The 18,674-nt window shown below is 37.8% G+C and overlaps 1 pseudogene across 1 annotated transcript in view; it reads left to right on the forward strand.

Annotated features, from left to right (window-relative positions):
- The first annotated feature begins 318 nt into the window (after positions 1 to 318).
- LOC307065653 (3-hydroxyisobutyrate dehydrogenase, mitochondrial-like) overlaps positions 319 to 18,674 on the forward strand; it is a 28,685-nt pseudogene continuing 10,329 nt past the window's right edge. The window contains exons 1-3 of the transcript in view: positions 319 to 352; positions 733 to 865; positions 12,424 to 12,487. The product of the transcript in view is annotated as a 3-hydroxyisobutyrate dehydrogenase, mitochondrial-like (transcript). The remainder of the gene's footprint in view (positions 353 to 732; positions 866 to 12,423; positions 12,488 to 18,674) is intronic.

The raw sequence follows: 18,674 nt of genomic DNA on the forward strand, positions 1-18,674 counted from the left end.
CGGTTCTGAAGTGGAGAGCGTCTTTCCCTTGCTGGCCGGACCTCGCTTGGCAGGGTGCGGGGTGTGCTGCCTGCGTGGCCGGGCGCTCTTTCTGCCGGTCAGCAGCCGTTCCTGGTGTGTCTGTCCTACTACCAGGCAGGCGGTCAGGGGCCCTAGTGAAGTGCTCAGCGAGCCGCAGCCTTCCTAAAGTTTGCGGGTAATGTCTGCTACCCTCCCATTTCCCTGCTGAGGAATTTTGCTCTCTGATGGGAAGTGAGGGGGCAGTACTTTATAAGAGTTCATATTCTGTGGTGACTCGATGCTGAATACATTAAGAAAATGGGCTCCTTCCAGAAGCTTAACTTCTCGGAAGGTCAGATTACGTATGTGACTGCACGTTTGAAATGAGTGAGCTTGTTTGTTCATTGATTCATTCATTCTGCAAGCACCTCCTGGATATTTACAGTGAGTGTTCCAGGGGGCGTGGAGGACAGTAGACAGTATTCTTCTTTCTTTTGATTTTTGAATTTTACTTTATTTTTTTATACAGCATGTTCTTCTTAGTCATCAATTTTATACACATCAGTGTATACATGTCAATCCGACTCGCCCAGCTCAGCACACCACCATCCCCACCCCCCCGCGGCTTTCCTCCCTTGGTGTCCATACGTTTGTTCTCTACATCTGTGTCTCAACTTCTGCCCTGCAAACTGGTTCATCTGTTTGAGACAGCTTTGTACTTCCCGCTTCCAGGGGCTCTCATGTGGGCGCTGCGAAGCGGGGTTTTAGATGGTGCAAGGTGGAGGGTGGGCACTAGAACCGGTGCCCAGTGCCCGGGTGTGTGTGCGCTGGATGGGGCGTGCGGCCTAGGACTCCTGCCGGCTCGGTGACCCCGGCCGAGTGCCTTAAGGCTTCTAGGTCTCAGTGTTCTCATCTGTAGCATGGGCTGAACAGGACTCACTCTCTCTGGAGGTTACAAGGTCGCACTGTGTTAATGTTTGCAGACCCTACAATGTAGAACACTTAGGACAGTTTGGAGCATCGTTCATTGTTCCACAGATGTTACCTGGTCTGTTGAATGACTTTGCCTGGTACACGCCAAAGCGATTAGGAAATTGGTATATCCCAGCTTCATTTCCTTTCCATTAAAACAGGGTTCAGGAAAAAAAATCTGTTTTTCAGTAGTCGTATCATATAGTGGAAAGAGCACTGGTGTGAAGGCAGCTTAGGGTTTGAATTCCAGGGCTTATGCTGTCTGTGGCCTGGGCAGGTTACTTTTGAACTGCAATCCCCACACTTGTAAAATGACATTAAAAACCACTCTTTCTGTGGGTTCTTAGAATTAATTAAGCAGGTTATGTGTGTAAAGTAACCTGGCACTTGAATGAGTTGTCAGAACCAAGGGCTGCTGGAGACGATGCTTCTGCCCTAGGTAATCTCCCCTTCTACTGGGCGGCAGGTAAACACAAGCACAGTAGTCAGTGCTCTGGAAGAAGTGAGTTCTGGTGCTCCAGAGCACAGAATCTTTTTTTAAAATTTAATTATTATTTTATATTGGAGGTTAGTTGATGTACAATATTGTGTTAGTTTCAGGTGTACAGCAAAGTGGTTTAGTTATTCATGTATCCATTCTTTTTCAGATTCTTTTCCCGCACAGTTTGTTACAGGCTATGGAGTAGAGTTCCCTGTGCTATGCAGTAGGTCCTTGTTGATTATCTATTTGATATAGAGTCGTGTGTATATGTTAATGCCAAACTCCTAATGGATCCCTCCCCCCGATCTTTCCCCTTTGCAGAGCACAGAATCTTGGAAGGGAAAGTTCAGGGTAGGCTTCTTGGAGGAGGTGCCATCCTTTCTAAGGATACGTAGAAGGTCCTGGGGTGGCAGGAGGGAGCAGTGTGTGTCAAAGTTTGAGAAATATAAGAAAATATGGCAAAACTAAGGTATAGGACTGGAACTCAGGGTTTGGGAAAGAAATGAGAGTTGATACTGGAAACTTAGTGGGGCCCAAGAGAAGGGGGCCTTGTTTGTCCTGTCAGAAGTTTAGATGTTTATCCTGAGGGCTGTGGGAAACCCTAAAGAACAGTGAGATGGACTTGTGGTTTAGAGGCTCACTCGGACCTCCATGTGCAAGGCACTTGATTGGGTGCAGGGTGAATTGTAATCTAAGGTTCCCACTTAAGTTATAAAAGGTTGGACTGGATTTTGCAGATCTGAGAGAGAATGGGTGAGGCCTGGTGACCAGTTAGAAAAGGGAGGGCAGCAAGCGTGGGTGACAGTTTACAGCTGCATCTTTTTGAGAGATACAGAGCACAGTAGGAAGGGATTGGGGGTGGGGAGAGGATCTTACTTCATCTTCAGTGCTTTAGAGGGGCCTGGTAGACAGGTCTGGGCCCAAGGTTCAGATCTGGGCTTTTGGTGAGGAGAGGTGTTTGAAGGCATGGGAGAGACTTAGGTTACCCACAACAAGATCCAAAGAATCATAGGTCTGAGGGCTTTTGAAGTGGGTATATTGAGGAAGTTTATAAGCTGAAAGAAAGCAGCCAGCAGAGAAAGGGTGTGAAGATCTAGGAGAGGAAATGATTGTTCATTTGTTTTCAAAAAGCTGAATACGTATCGTGTGCCTGGCCCTTTTCTAGGATCTGGGGTTCTCACCATGTGTTACCTCTTCTGCAAGGACAGTTCAACTCATCCCCTGGTGAAGAGAAGTCAGATTATTCTTTTTCTTTGCATCCCATTCAGGTGTAGGAACTGTTCTGTACCTCTGAAGGGACTTTACTTAACCAGAGTAATAAGTTAGAAATCAAAAGAAATTAGAGCTGGAAGGGACCTTAAAAGCCACTGTACTTAATTTTGCCTAATATTTTACATTGATTGTAAGAAAAATGCAGAGCCCATTCTCTTCAGAATTCCTTCACTGAACTTTCTTTATGACTTTCATCCAGTGGGTCTAGCTTGTAAATTTTGGCCTCCTCCTAAATCTGCTTCTTCATCCACATTACATTTTGCCCCGACTATGGTAGAAACTGCTGGGTGGTTTTGTGGCCCCGGTCTCAGTTCCTCTAAGTTCATCTGCCTACTCGGGTTGAGTGATCTTCTAACATGACAAGATATGCCTAAAATAATGCTGCTAATGGCTTGCCCACACAGAGTTAGTGCATACTAGCCGCCCAGCATGTGCTCTGCACAGAGGCCTGTAATCTGAACTGTGCTTTGCCAAGCCTCCTGGGGCTCTTTGGCCCTGAGGAAGGGGAGCTTTTTGTGATCACTCCCTTTATCTAATTGGTCCTTCAGCAGCGGGGCGCCTTTTTCTAATCAGCGGAGGCACCCTTACTCAGCCAGTGGTAGCCCCAGGCCTCATCACCTGTGGGATACAAGCCATGCTCTCTCCCAGGCTTGCTTGGGCCAACATCTCTATTTTTATTTCTGTCTCTTCTCACTCTTGGACTCCTGGTCTTTAGTCATCCCCACCTGCAGTATTTACAGTGCCCAGCAGGTGTCAGGCTCGAGTGTCTTTTCACAGATGTTCCCTCTGCAGTTAATGCACCTCCTACTCCACCTCTGCATAGCCTCATCTTTCTCGACTGTACTTCAGGGTTATCATGAAGCCGTCACTTAGCTATAACTTTTGGCCTCCATAGGCACTTCTGTGCTTAAAGGTTATGGTTCTTTATCTCATGTGATTGAAATTTTGAGTTTATAGATCTTCGTCCTTAATGAGGCTTTAAGGACAGGAGTCATTTCTAATCCTTAGCACAGAGCAGATGCTTTTTAACGGTGATAAAATGTATGGTTTAAATGACTCATTTTACAATAATTTTGCTTTAGCTTCCGATAGAAATAAAGTTTCCAGATGTTGTGTTCCTGCAATAAGAAATAAAGATGTGACCTTCCAGTTGTGTAAAGCTCATCAATGCTGTGTAAGTGAGTCGGGTGTGCTAAGGAACGTGGATCCAAGTGGGCTAGTTGTGAGAGAGAGAGACTTAACTATGTTAACAAAGGTAAGCCTTCATTGTGTCCTGCCAACATTTGATAGTTGCTTTTTGGCAAACTAAAGCCATAAAATTTTAAACTGTTCCTCGCCATTAAAGGGATTGAATATTGGGCCACTTTGGTGCACCTGTGTCTTGCGAATTGTCCAGTTGGAGATGGAGGTTTAGAAAGTGAGTTTCAGTCTTGTTTAAGTCTCTTCCCATCAGACTGGCCTCGTGATTTCCTACACACCATGTTACTTCCTGTCTACCTTTCCTTGGTGTTGTTCATGCCTGGATTGTCTCCTGTACCTGCTCAAACCTTGGTCCATTCTCATTTGTACCATAGAAGTTTGTCATGCCGGATACTGTCAGAACTAATTTTACTTAAGTTTGTGTTAAGGTGCAAAGCACACGTTTTGTATATTATCTGTTTTTTGTGTTTGTTTATATTTTTATGGTTTCTCTTCAAGAAATATTATGAGTAGGGAAATAACGAGATGTAAAGAGAAAAAAGTCATCATTCTCTTTCAAGTTGTTAGAACATCTACCTGCAATCATAATGCACTGTGGTATGTGTTAAAATAGGAAATATATGTCATGTCCCGTAGGAGCAGGAAAGTCAGTGGTGTTGGTGAGGGTGTGTCATGGAAGTAATCACAAAGCAGGTGACTGCTGGTTGGGGTCCTGAAACATTAGTGTGTGTTCCCTGTGTCCAGTAGTGGTCTGGAGGGGTCAGGAAGCGTGCCTTTCAATTTGAGGGAACAGAGGGTTTGAGGTCCTCTCTGTTCTATTGCTCTAGTATAGTATACTGCATAGCAGCTCATAAAATACTGTGTTTATAGTTGATATTTAAATCGCTGATTGATCATCAAAATTGGGATGTATCATTGGAAATGAAAATAGGAAGAGTCTTATGCTTTTTAGGTTTTTCCTTTTTTTCCGATGTCTCAGAAGGCTCTTTGACGGGGGACTTTTTATTCTCCCATACAATTCCATGAATACTTATACCCTGGCACTTATTTTAATGGTATTTTCAATTTATAAATGTCTCTGAAACACGTACTATAAACTATTTGAGGGTAATGACCATGGCCATGGATGACACATCTTAAATGTGCATCGTGTTAATGTTTGAGTGTCAAGTGGTCTACCATCAGTGCTTCCTTCTTTCACCCAGTTTTCTTCCTCATTTCCTTCTCCAAATTTGTCTCATTTTTCTACTCTCCCTTTTGCTTCTCTGTTCTTGCTTTCTCTTTCCCATTGCATGTGTCATTCTTCTTCTTCTTCTTCTTCTTCTCCTTCTGACTTCATTATTATGGCCAACCAAAACCTTTTCTAGGATTGTCTCTATCTTCCTTTCCTCTTCATTGCCATCCACAAACTCTTAGAGAATATTGTTGCTTGACTCCCTTACTTCCTAGCATACCCATGTACTTCCTGATCACTTTAGAACATTGAAAAGGGTTGGAATTTTTAAAAATAGGTAATTATAATCAGTCTTCTTTCACCTCTGGCATAAGACTCTTCTTCCTCAATCTGACCATTCTTAAATCTAGAAGTACTCCAGCTTCAAAACATAAGAGGGCTAATTCTGCCTAAGGGCACCAAAGAAGAATAAAGATGCCACAGATAAACGTTTAGTCCAGATTTATAATGGACTCTTAAGTGCCTAGTTGAGTGCTAACCGTTAACTCACTTGAACAACAGGGAGGTCATGACACAAACTAACATGTTAATTGTATAGACACTTCACCATTCCTCAATGTAGCTGATAAACTGCATCCAGTTAGCTTAAATAACATGAATGATGAATTTCCCTGCGTATATAAATTGGGAGTTCCTAAAGTTCTCTTTTTCCCTTTGTACAACTACTGACTGCCACCTCGCTTGGTCAGTGCAATAGAAAATGATGACTAAGAAACACATTGTCTCAATATCAGTGGACATAATGTCCTAGTAGTCTATAAAAATCTCAAAATTCTTAATCTAAAAGGTAGTTCTGCCAATCTTATATCCTTTTCCTTTGTTAATATAAATATCCAATCTATGAAGGTCTCAGTTTCCTTACTTAGAATATGAGGTGGATAGATTTGCTAATATCTAGGGACCTTTCCAATTTTAGTATTCCCTAGTTATAAGGGCTGAGCCAAATACAATGGCTCCCTTAATCATTAACCTCGCTCATGATGAAAGTTATCAGCAAGTTCTACTTGTAAGCGATCAAACATTCATATCCATGTATATTGTAGCACATTGACTTTTACAGAACTCAAAGTAACACAACATAGTTACATTCATAGACTTAAGGTCACTGTGGTATACTTTACAATTTTTCTTCTCCCTAGGAAGGAAATGTAGATCCCTAGGAAGGGATTTCTTTCTCTGCCTTTCAGTAATGTAAGCCTTTTATTATCTCTTGGATCCTAAAAATGGGTAGGGTTTTGGCAGGTGGAGCTTAGGACAGACATTCCAGGTGACAGGGACAACACGAGAAAGGGCAGAAGGAAGAATGGATTTTCAGAAAGACTTGATATCTTACATGATGAGAGCAGCGTTTCACAATCTCTGTCCTGCAGAACACTGGTTTTAGATGATGTTAATGTAGTTACAAGACAGAAGCATTTGGGAAGAGCTGTACTCTACATCCCGACATGAAATTCAAGTTTCACTTTGTTACATTACATACTCTGAAAAGTTTTGGAGGAAGGAATTGATTTATTTTTGTTTAATTCAGTCTTACTCACAGTTACTTGACAAACCTATATTCAGCTGATGGGACTGTATTTTGTGAAAGGCCAATCGGAGAAATGGTGAGATGGAGCTTAGGATATTTCTCTGTTGGGACAGGCATGTGATTATTTTTCTTATAATTCTTTACTGTTTGTCCTAACAATTGTTACTTTGCAGGAGTCAGTTTTTTAGTTTTGTTTTTTACATCTTTATTGGAGTATAATTGCTTTACAGTGTTGTGTTAGTTTCTGCTGTATAACAAAGTGAATCAGCTATATGCATACATATATCCCCAGGATTCAGTTTTAAGCCCTCTGTTTTTACCTGAGTTATTGGGACTCTTAGAAAGCTCAACAATCCTGGAGTCTTCATCTCTGATGTAGTTTCCAGAAGCTCCTGGCACTTACCACTATTTCCTCTTGATTCTTTCCTCCGACTTCAGACTTCTTACGATTATGAGCTGATGGTTTTCTCAGCCTCTAGTGTCAAAACCAGCTACCTCACTCATCTTCATTGTCTCAGTTACAAGGTGCAATATTTCCCATGTTTATATGTGTCAAAGTATAAGTCAGGGATTGATACATAGCATATGCGTAATAAAAATTGTATTTCTTTTTTTTCTTTGTTCAAAGGTATCCAAACACTGGCCAAGTTCTTAAATTGAAAGTAGAGTGATCTAACTTATTCAGCTCATCCAACCATCAATATTCAATACTTGTCTTTTTTCTTACACATATTTCTTGTATTCCAATTGTGACATTCTAGAGCACAGTGAGTACATTTATAACTTATTACTGCATTACTACCTTGGCTATTCCTTGACCAAAATTTACTTCATACAACTGACAGCCTAATTAACCTACTAGAGTTTTTTTTAATGTACGCATACATTAAAAAAAACTCTAGTAGGTTAACTGCATTGCTAATAACTGAATTTTTACACCTCTATGCACCCATGTATCCAACACCAGATCAAGATATTATAAAATATTTCTAACACCCTATACGGTTCTCTGTTACTTCTTTCTGTTCCATACTCTACCAGGGCAACACCTAAGCTGACCTCTATCTATCACCATATATGACATACGTGGAAACACACAGTGTGTATTCTTTGGTATCTGGCCTCTGGTTACATATCATTATATCAGTAGTTTATTCTTTTATTGTGTTTTCCTGATTTTTTAAACCTAGACATTCATACAGTGTCAAAGTACCACTGAGTTCTTCATATTATTATGCTGATCTCCATCTTCAGGGGCTTTCCACAGTCTTCCATGTGTCTTTCCACCTACTTTCTCTTCCATCTAATTATGTTTCATTTAACCAACCTCAGCCAGCCTTCCCCCATATTCCCCAACACGTAGCACTCCTGTGTTCAGCCAGTTTTGTCCCCTATTCCATAAGGCCTTTGTGCCATTCCTGACACTGTGCCTGTTCCCTGCCCGGAAGGCCTGTTCCCTACCCTCTATATACTTGTTCAAGACTCAGTTTAAATGCTACCTGTTCTGAGAAGTCTTCTCAGAAGAAGCCAGTACTTTTTGGAATCCTTCTTTAATGAAATCCCATAGCAAGTGTAATCTGTCCTCCCTGATCTGGTAATTAATTATCCATTGTTCCTGTCATAGAGTGTTTGTTTTCCTTGTGTGCTGTTATTATTTATTGAAGCAGATTGCAGTGACTTGAACCAGGAACTGGGTCATTTTCCTCTTCATTTTAGTGCAAGTTTCTGTGATATGAAGTTAAACTCTTTTTCCCTCACTTCCCATTCACCCTCAGCAGTTGTTAAACATGAAGTACAAGTGAAACTTATTGGTTCACAGGTTTTTGTGGTCCTTGGTTCTGGTCCCTAGGTCTAAGCTGCACTTCTGTAGTGCTAATTTGACTGATTTCTTATTGTCACGTAACTCAGGAATTAAGTAAATCATTACAAATTTAGATACATATAAGATAGTATAAAAAAACCCAGTGGATATCAGAAGTTTTGGCCTGGAGGAGAGTGTTGTATGAGTCCTAATTTGGTGGGGCTCACACTTAATGATCAAGCCTTCCAATATTCCACTGTAAGTAAGAAAGAGGTATGCAAATATATGGTTAATATTTAACAGGGTTGATAAAAAAGAGAAGAGAGAAAGGGACGACAGATATTTTGAGGGCCTTTTGGAATTCATGAACAATTATGATTGGATGGGGAAAAAGAAGAACCGAGGGCTAACCTCCCACAAGTGAAGTCAGGAAAGAGAGAAGGGCTCATCTGGTATGCAGGTAGAGAGGTTTGACCTACAGAATCTTAGAAAACCTCAACAATCTGAGCAGCGTTTGCAAGAGGCAAACTAAAGGGCTAACAAAAGTCTGCAAAAGTCTCACACAAAGAACTCTGGCATGGTGTTCATCATCTAGCTAATCCTAACATGCAGACATTTATGAGAGTAAAGTCAGGTCTTTGCCAGAGTGGGTTTCTTATTTGGGCAACTGGGTCAAATGAAGAAAGGCAGGTGTAGGCTGCCAGAGTAATAAATAAGGAGAGGAAAAAACAAAAAGAACGAGACATATCATTCATCAGTGATTTCCCCCCAGTATTCTTAGCCTCCACCTTATCTCCATCTTACTGCTAACACAGGAACTAGACCGAACAGTGAGGTAAAAGGTCTCTACAGAAACTGAGGTAATATAGAAAATAAAAAAATAAAACATAAAATTGTAAATTTTCTTCCTGGGGTAATTGAGATGATAGTTCAATAATAACATAAGATCAGGTGAAGTGTAAAGAAATTTTAGAAAAGCTGGATAAAGTAAGAAAACATCTGTTCGCTGGCATCTGAATGTTAGAGAGACACCAAGACATGTGAGCCAAGTTGTGGAGAGAAGGGAAACACAGACGCAAGCTTGACACTTGGTGCAGCTTTTGTCCTTGGGGCATTTGCTGATTCAGCTCATACAGCCTAGGAGCTGAAAAGCCAAAGAGTTCAAAAGACTGTAACCACAGAAGCCAATGGGCAACAGCTCAAGCTAAAGGCAACAACTAATGGAATGACAAGCTAAGTGTATCTTTAGTCTCACAGGGCTGCGGGAACCATTACATTTAAAGCCTAACAAATACAAGGGTAGTTGGGAATAGGGAGAATCCAAACATTCACATGGTAATCCCAAAGGGCAACACCCTTAGAGGAAGGACAAGACAGAAATAGACCAACCTTCACACAGACTGAAAAACGGCTTTGAATGAGCTCAAACTGAGAATGGACTAAGGTTACCAGTCCCTATAGTAACTGTCTGCCATGGGCCAAAGTATATCTTTTCAAGAGAAAGATAACAACATCCAGAATGTGGAGGTATCTTTATAGTTTCCTAAAATAAGTTAAGCCCAATTTTAGTATAAAAAATAATAGGACATAACCAGGAAAAAGACTAAATGATCAAATGTTCAAAAAAGAAGAAAGAAAGAAAAAAGACAATATAAATAGACACAGGAGGACAAGAGTTAGCAGGCCTTGGTTAAAAAAAAACAACAAAACTACTATGGTTAAACAAAGAAAATAGACACATGGCAAATAAGCATATGAAAAGATGCTACACATTCCATGTCATCAGTGAATTTTGAATTAGAACAATAATGAGATACCACTACACACCTATTTAAATGGCTAAAATCCCAAAACTGAAAACCGAAGTTGGTGATAATGCGGAACAATTGGAATTCTCATTTGTGGCGAGCGGGATACTTGGCAGTTGCTTACAAAATAAACGTACTTTTACCATACAGTGATCTAGTAATCATGCTCTTTGGTATTTACCCATAGGAACTGAAAAGTTATGAAAAGTTATGAAAGTAAGAGCCTTTACAGTGAGAAAATTCTATGATTCTCTGGTTTTTCAACTCATTAATTTGTGTAGTTCATCCATTTTACTCATTGTATACACTTAAGTATATTGTTCCTTGAAATGGCCCTTCAAAGTTGTTTCCTGTGCCACACACTATGAATGTTAGGGTTGGTCCTGTGTAAGTCTTACCCCCATTGAACTAGTATTATCCCTAAACAAGCAACTTTCTTCCATAAGGAAACAAAAAAGAGGTTCAGAAATGTCCAAACTAAATTTTTATAAAACTGTGTTATCAAATCTTCTTTATCAAAAAACTTCAAACATAGCAGTATGAGTTCCCATATACCCTTTACTCAGCTTCCCCAAATGTTAACATTTTATATTACTAGAGTATAATTATTGAAAGCAGAAAGTTTACATTGTCACAATGCTACTAACGATTTATAGACGCGTATTCAAATATTGCCTATTGTCTTGTGGTCCAGATTCAAATCTAGGATCCCTTATTGCATTTGCTTGTCATATCTCCCCATTCTTCTCTAATCTAGGATAGTTCCTCAGTCTTTTTTTGTCTGTTATGACCTTGAACTAATGGAAAATCTTATGCAGTCATTTTGTAGAATTTTTCTCAAATAGGGTTTGTTTGATATTTTCTCATGGTTAGACTGAGGATATGAATTTCTTGACAAGAACACTTCAGGAGAGAGATTATGCCATTTTCAGTACATATTAGAGGTACAAACAAATCTGTATGTCTCACTACTGGGGATGCTAACTTTGATGACTTAGTTATAATGATAGCTGCAAAATCACTATTTTTCCCTTTGTAATTATTTGAGATTGTTCAAATATTCTGCTTCTTGTTTAATTTTCCCATACTAATTTTAGCATCCATCAATAATTTTTGACTCCACCAGTTACTGTGGTGTTTGATGATTGTTCATTTTCTATTCCCATCGTTCCCTCTACATTTATTAACTATAATTTGAGTATAAGAAAGAGCTGTTCTTCTCGTTCATTTATGTATTTATCTGGTTATTTGTTCATATATATACATACATCAGTGTGAACTTGTGGATATTTATTTTATTCTACGGGTTAAAATTTATTACTATCATTAATAGTTTTGTTTCTCAAAGTGTTCCATATTTGGTCACTGGTACTCCTTCCAGCTGTCTCCTATATTTTTCCTACATGGCCATACAATTTTTGGAGTAATATCTTACTTTCTGACACCACAAAATGCTCCAGACCCATCTTTTACTTTCCTCTGTCTCAGCCTTGAATCAGTCATTTCTCCATGGAGTTCTTGTTCCTTGCATTAATAATGGTATTCAGAAACCAGAATCTTGGTATGAGGTGGATTTATCACTATCCAAGCTACCTCATTGTGTTTTCAGCAGAGAGAGCTAAAAATATATATACGAATACATAAAAATATACAAGTATCTCTATTTTCATATTATCTATCTGGGTGTGTGTGTATACACACACACGTGTGCACACACACACGTTATCTATCATCTATCTACATATATATATAACTTCAAATTGATATATGAATTCAAATTGATACCTTGATTCCAATGCAACACCACAGGGTTTATTCTAGCCTCCCTTACCCTTTCCTTATTTGTCACTCTTTAACAATTAGAAACCTGATTCTCATTATTTGCAGTCTATTTAGTCATTTGCTCAATTCTGGAATACACATAAAATATTTAAAAATCATTAACCTGTACACGTGTGAAAAATAAATTTACTAACAAGTTCAATATTTGTGTACATTTCTTTTTGTCTTTAGCTTTTCAGTATATATTGTGCATGGTTAATTACAGTATATTAAAATACTGTTTTCCAAAGTTACTTAGGTTAGCTCTTTCCCACCTCCTTCAGTGTGTTTTTTTTTCTTCTGCAGTGTGAGAAAATCCAGTACTTTGTGTTCAACTCAGACTACCAAACCAGAAGTTCTAGCAGAAAAGGTGATAATCCATATGTGCAATAAGATCCCCAGGTGATTCTTTTCATTGGAGAAATATGAGGAACACTGCTTGACGTCTCTACAACTAAGATGTCTAAAATGAAACTTCAATTATTCCTTCTTCCAAACTGTCCCATCCTGCAAATCTTTTCTTCCTCAGTGAATGGTGCCATGATTCACACAAAAAGTAACTCAATGCAAAAAACCTGGGAATGATCCTCAATTCCTTCCTTTTCTTCACTTTCTGCATAGACTGTATCATTAGGTCCTCTGGAATCTCATCTCTCTCTCTCTCTCTCTCATCACATATATAATGTTTCTCTTCATTTTCATTGCCACCATCTTAGCCACTACCATTTCTCCTTTGCTCTACTTGAACAGCCTAGTATCTACACAACTATCTTCTCATTTAATTGCTTTCTCTTGCATCTAAGATAAAGTCAAAATCCTTAGCCTTATAGATTCTGGCCTTGCCTTTTCTTGTAAGTTGTATTTTCATACTTATAAGTACAGGCACACTCACACGCACACACGTATAGTTGGTATTGTTAGTTTAGGTTTGGTTTGCCCTCCCATCCTAGCATGAGAAAATTAAGAAACAAAGTCAAACCAAAAAAAAAAAAAACTTTAAAAATAAATTTGAATAATATCCTTTCCCTCCAGAACATTTCTCTAAAGCAGTATTATCATTAATGGCAGTACAGACCAGAATTTTTTCCCTTAGACATAAAGGCATGGTGAAGAAGTCTCATTAAAAACTGGAATCTAAGCTTTCAATGTCAAATTCTGTCTCTAATCTTCTGCAGTAAGCCATAATGATTAAAGTATAGGAATCTGAATCAGAGGTCTGGTTTAGTATAATCTTTTTTGTACTAAGCTTTGTACCTTAGACAAGTCATTTATCTCTCCATTCCTTAATTTCTTCATTTATAAACGGAGATGTTAAGAGTATTGATATTCAAGGCTAATGAAAAAAGAACGCATCTAAGTACTGTATCAAACACTTTAAAAAGTAACCAGTTCAGGTTCTCTGCCCATTTTTAAATTGGAATATCTGGGGGTTTTTGATATTAGATTGTATGATTTCTTTAGATAATTTGGATATTAACTCCTTATCAGATATATCATTTGAAAAAATCTTTCATTCAGTAAGTTACCTTTTCATTTTGTGATGGTTTTCTCCTCTCTGCAAAAGGTTTTCAGTTTGATATAATCACACTTGTTTAATTTTACTTCTGTTGGCCATGCCTGAGGAGATAGACCCCCCAAAAATATTGCTAAGATCAATGTCAATGTATTTTTCCTAGGGGTTTTATGGTTTCAGGTCTTAAATGTGAGTCTTCAATCCATTTAAAATTTATGTTTATGTATAGTGTAAGGAAATAATTCAGTTTCACTCTTTTGCAAGTAGTTGTCCAATTTTCCTAACACCATTTATTGTCTTTATTTCATTGTATGTTCTTGCCTCCTTTGTTGTAGATTAATTGATCACATAACTGTGGGTTCATTTCTGGGCTCTGTATTCTATTCCACTGACCTATGTGTCTGTTGTTATGCTAATACCATAGTGTTTTGATTACTATAGCTTTGTAGTATAGTCTGAGATCAGTGCATGTCATACCACCAGCTTTGTTTTTCTTTCTCAATATAGCTTTGGTTATTGGAGGTTTTTTGTTTGTTTGGATGATTCTATACAAATTTTAGGATTATTTGTTCTAATTCTGTGAAAAATACCATTGGTATTTTGATCGGGGTTACATTGCTTTGGGAATACATACAAATGACCAAAAGACACATGAAAAGATGCTCAATGTCACTAATCATCTGGGAAATGCAAATCAAAACCACAGTGAGATATCACCTTACACCTGTCCGAATGGCCATCATCAAAAAGGGAACCCTTGTGCACTGTTAGTGGGAATGTAAATTGGTGCAGCCACTATGGAAAACAGTACAGAGGTTCCCCCAAATGTTAAAAATAGAATTACCATATGATGAAACAATTCAACTTCTGAGTATCTATCCAAAGAAAACAAAAACACTAATAAGAAAGGATGTATGCACCCCTCTGTTCATTGGAACATTACTTATAATAGCCAAGATATGGAAGAAACTAGTGTCCATAAATAGATGAATGGATAAAGAAGATGTGTATATATACACATATATATAATGAAATATTACTTAGTCCTAAAAAAGAATGAAATATCTTCACTTGCAACAACATGGATTGACCTAGAGTACTAGGTGTGCTAAGTGAAATAAATCAGACAGAGAAGAACAAATACTGTATGATTTCACTTATATGTGAAATCTAAAAAAATAAAGCAAAGAAAACAAAACAGAAACAAACTTGTAGATACAGAGAACAAACTGGTGATTACTAGAGGGGAAGGGGGATAGGGGACTGAGAGAAATAGGTGAAGGGGATTAAGTGGTACAAATCTCCAGTTATAAAATAAATGTCTTGGGGATGCAATCTACCGCATAAGGAATATAGTCAATAATACTGTAATAATTTTGTATGGTGATATATGGTTACTAGACTTATCATGGTGACCAATTCAAATGTATTTAGATGTTGGATCACTATGTTGAACACTTGAAACTAACATAATATTGTATGTCAACTCTACTTCAATAAAAAAGTGACCAGTTAACATTAATTGGTATTATAATTACATTTTCTCTGCATAAAGGCACATTTTATTGATTTTTTCATTATAAAGTATAAAAGTACCTTTTACTTTCAAGATGAGTTCTAAGATTACTTGTTAATGTTAATATGGTAATTTAAAAGACGTCTAGATATAATTTAATTTTAATTGCCTAACACAAATATGTCTGATATTCACCAGTATGAATTCAAACCTATTAGTAAAGATGTCAAATGAGTCACCAAAACATTTTTGTTTATTGCCTCTCATTGAACCCTAAATGCTAACAAGACTTTTTGTTGGAATGAGGGATCAAAATTTTATACTCTTTAAGAACTAATGCCATAGCTGTTTTATTTTTATAAATAAAGCTCTTCCCGTTTACTTTGTAGTGTACAATTTTTGAATGGCCTGGAAAGAGAAAAATTATTCTTTGGGCTGACAAAAATGATAAAGAGGCTCATTGCTGATGAAGGGAAGAAGACAAAGAAGAATAGAGAAAGAAGGATTCGTTCCTCTTTCAAAAGGGGGGCAAGATACTAGAGCTTTCTGCAGGGAAACTGAAGCACACCTTTCTTTCTGAGATTTGAAAGGAAGAGATGCCCTACATTGAAATATCTAGAGTATATCTTCCATTTAACAATGAACCTAGCTAATCATCCAGTGAGGAAGAAAAGAGTAAAATAGCCTTTGATCAAGTCCTTTCTGTGGTGTTAAATGCAACTAATTATAATGAATATCACATATCTAATGAGTTCAAGAATTCCCCTTGGAAGAATTGGTCTGTCCTTTACAAAAAAGAGAGTTCAAGTGAGTTATTTGCATTTGGTAGGGAAGCTCTACTGTCTAAATCATACTCATTTAAAGGTGAAGTTCAGGGCTTCCCTGGTGGCGCAGTGGTTGAGAGTCCGCCTGCCGATGCAGAGGACACGGGTTCGTGCCCCGGTTTGGGAAGATCCCACATGCCGCGGAGCGGCTAGGCCCGTGAGCCATGGCCGCTGAGCCTGCGTGTCCAGAGCCTGTGCTCTGCAACGGGAGAGCCCACAACAGTGAGAGGCCCGCGTACCGAAAAAAATAAAAGGTCCAGTTCAAAGTCTGCCATAATTTGTTATTATGTATGTAATTTTTGAATGTAATATACAGTTATATATGTATATAACATCAACAAGAAAGTGACCCACTTTAGAGTCAAGAAAATATATAGGTGAAGTGTAAAAGGGTTGGAATAGATATACCATAACAGTAACAACACAACAAAACAAGACAACAACAGCAAAACTGGAGTGGCTAAGAAAATATCAGAAAAAAATATATTTTAAGATGAAAATTTTTACTAGAGACAAAGATATTTTAAACTGATAAAATGATTATACCATCTAGAATGTATAATAATTATAAACTTATATGCACCTAACAACAGAACTTCAAAATACAATGAAGCAAAATCAACACAACGGAAAAGAGAAACAGACAGTTCTACAATAATAGTTGGATACTTTAATACCTTTCTTTCAATAGCAGAACAGACAGAAAATCAACAAGAAAATAAAAAAAAAACTTGCACAGCATTATCAATCAACTAGACCTAACAGCCATCTATAAAACCTTCCACCCAACAGCGTCAGAATATACATTCTTTTCAAATGCACATGGATATACTATATGCTAGGCCATAAAACAAATTTCAGTACTTTTAAAGGATATAAACAATACAAAGAGTGCTCTCAGATGACAACAGAATGCAATAAGAAATCGTTAACAGAAAGAAATTTGTTGAAAATCACAAATGGAAATTCAACAATATATTCCTAAATAATTCATGGGTCAAGTAAGAACTCATAAGGGGAATTAGAAATAATTTGAGATGAAGTAAAAGGAAAGTATAACATATTAATATTCGATTGGTCGCACATAGTCTTTTGAAAAGCAGAGGGGTTAGACAAAGAGATCTAAATTAATTAAAAAATCATTTATTCTTCTGGGAATAAAAAGAACTGGGCTTAGTCTCAGTTTTGCCTTTCTTTATCTTTGTGTCTGTTGATCATCTTGGAATAGTCATTACATAGCCAGAATACAGTTGCCATCTCAGGAATCAAATACTGTTATCTCTAGGGCTACCATAACAAGATACCACAAACTTGTTAGCTTAAAAGAACAGAAATTTATTTTATCACAGCTCTAGAGGCCAGAAGATCAAACTCAGAGTGTTGAGAGGGCCATGTTCTTTCTGACGCCTCGAGGGGAGGATCCTTCTTTGTCTTAACCAGATTCTGGTGGTGGCCATCAATCACTGGTGTTGGCATTTTTTGATTTGCAGCTGCATCACTCTGGTCTCTTCCACTGTTGTCACATGGAATTGTCTCTGTGTGTTTCTGTCTCTGGAAACAATTTAAATAGAAATTTCTATTTTTAAAAAACAAACTGTTGATTACTATGCTCTATTTAGATAGTTCCTCTAACCCACACCCAGTTCCATTTCCCCATATGTATTTGAGAAGGAAAGAGGAACTCCTGTGAGCTATCCTATTGGAAAAAATCAATGATACAGTGCTTTACTAGAGATGCCTCTTACCTAAAATATTTGAATTAAATATAAAATCTGGGGAAATTATCACCCAGTTTCCCTCTTCTAGAGGCATGATCTAAATGATAGACAGCAGAATATTTTATACCCGTGAGGTTTGCTGACATTATTGATTTGATCCAGAATCTGTATTTTCTCTCTAAAGAAAACAGTATTCTCTCTTTCCTTTCTTTAATTTATAATGTTGATGTCTTAAGATTATTGTCAGAGAGGATGCTTGTAGTTCAAACGATTTGGCTGTATTTCACCAGTATTATTACAAGATAGTCAAACAATGGCTGGGCTCCAGTATAGACCTCGGTCCCTTTGTTCCACTGGGATACGGATGTGAAAGCCACTGTTTCCTTATATTCCAAAGACCAAATAAATAAAACAAATAAATAAACACAAAAAAACAAGTAAATGAAACTATCTTAAAACCAACTCTCTTTTCTTCCTCATCCATGTTAATTCTCTTCTATCTAAAATTACTTCCTGGAAGTGATTTTTATGTTTCTTAGAGCCTCTTTATGTATATATCCACACTAATGCATATAAAACTGTTCCTTGTAGATCTTTTACTTTTTCCATTTGAATAATTATTTTCACATGTCATATAGAGTTTATCCATTGTCCTAGATATGCATTTTTCCTGTGTATTTGAGCATCATAGGAAGATAAATTCTACTCTTGAAAATGTTAACTGGTGACTGAGACACAGAAAGCCATTCTTCTTACCATTTTTCAATAGTGAGTAGTAGATTCTGTAGGGGTGGAATTTTAAGATGTAAGTATACTGTTTTTCTACACTCCAATTACGTTCCCCTTATCATAGAAATTGACCAGTGAAGTGTGCTGCTGACTTTTCAGAATCCATGTACATACAATCCATTAAGTTATTAGATATAACGTTGGTCAGAAAAGCATACTGTGAAATGTTGCTTTTATTTAAACTCCCACTATTTTCA

This window comes from Hyperoodon ampullatus (genome assembly GCF_949752795.1).
Source record: "Hyperoodon ampullatus genome assembly, chromosome: 2".
In the NCBI taxonomy this organism is placed as follows: Eukaryota; Metazoa; Chordata; class Mammalia; order Artiodactyla; family Ziphiidae; genus Hyperoodon; species Hyperoodon ampullatus.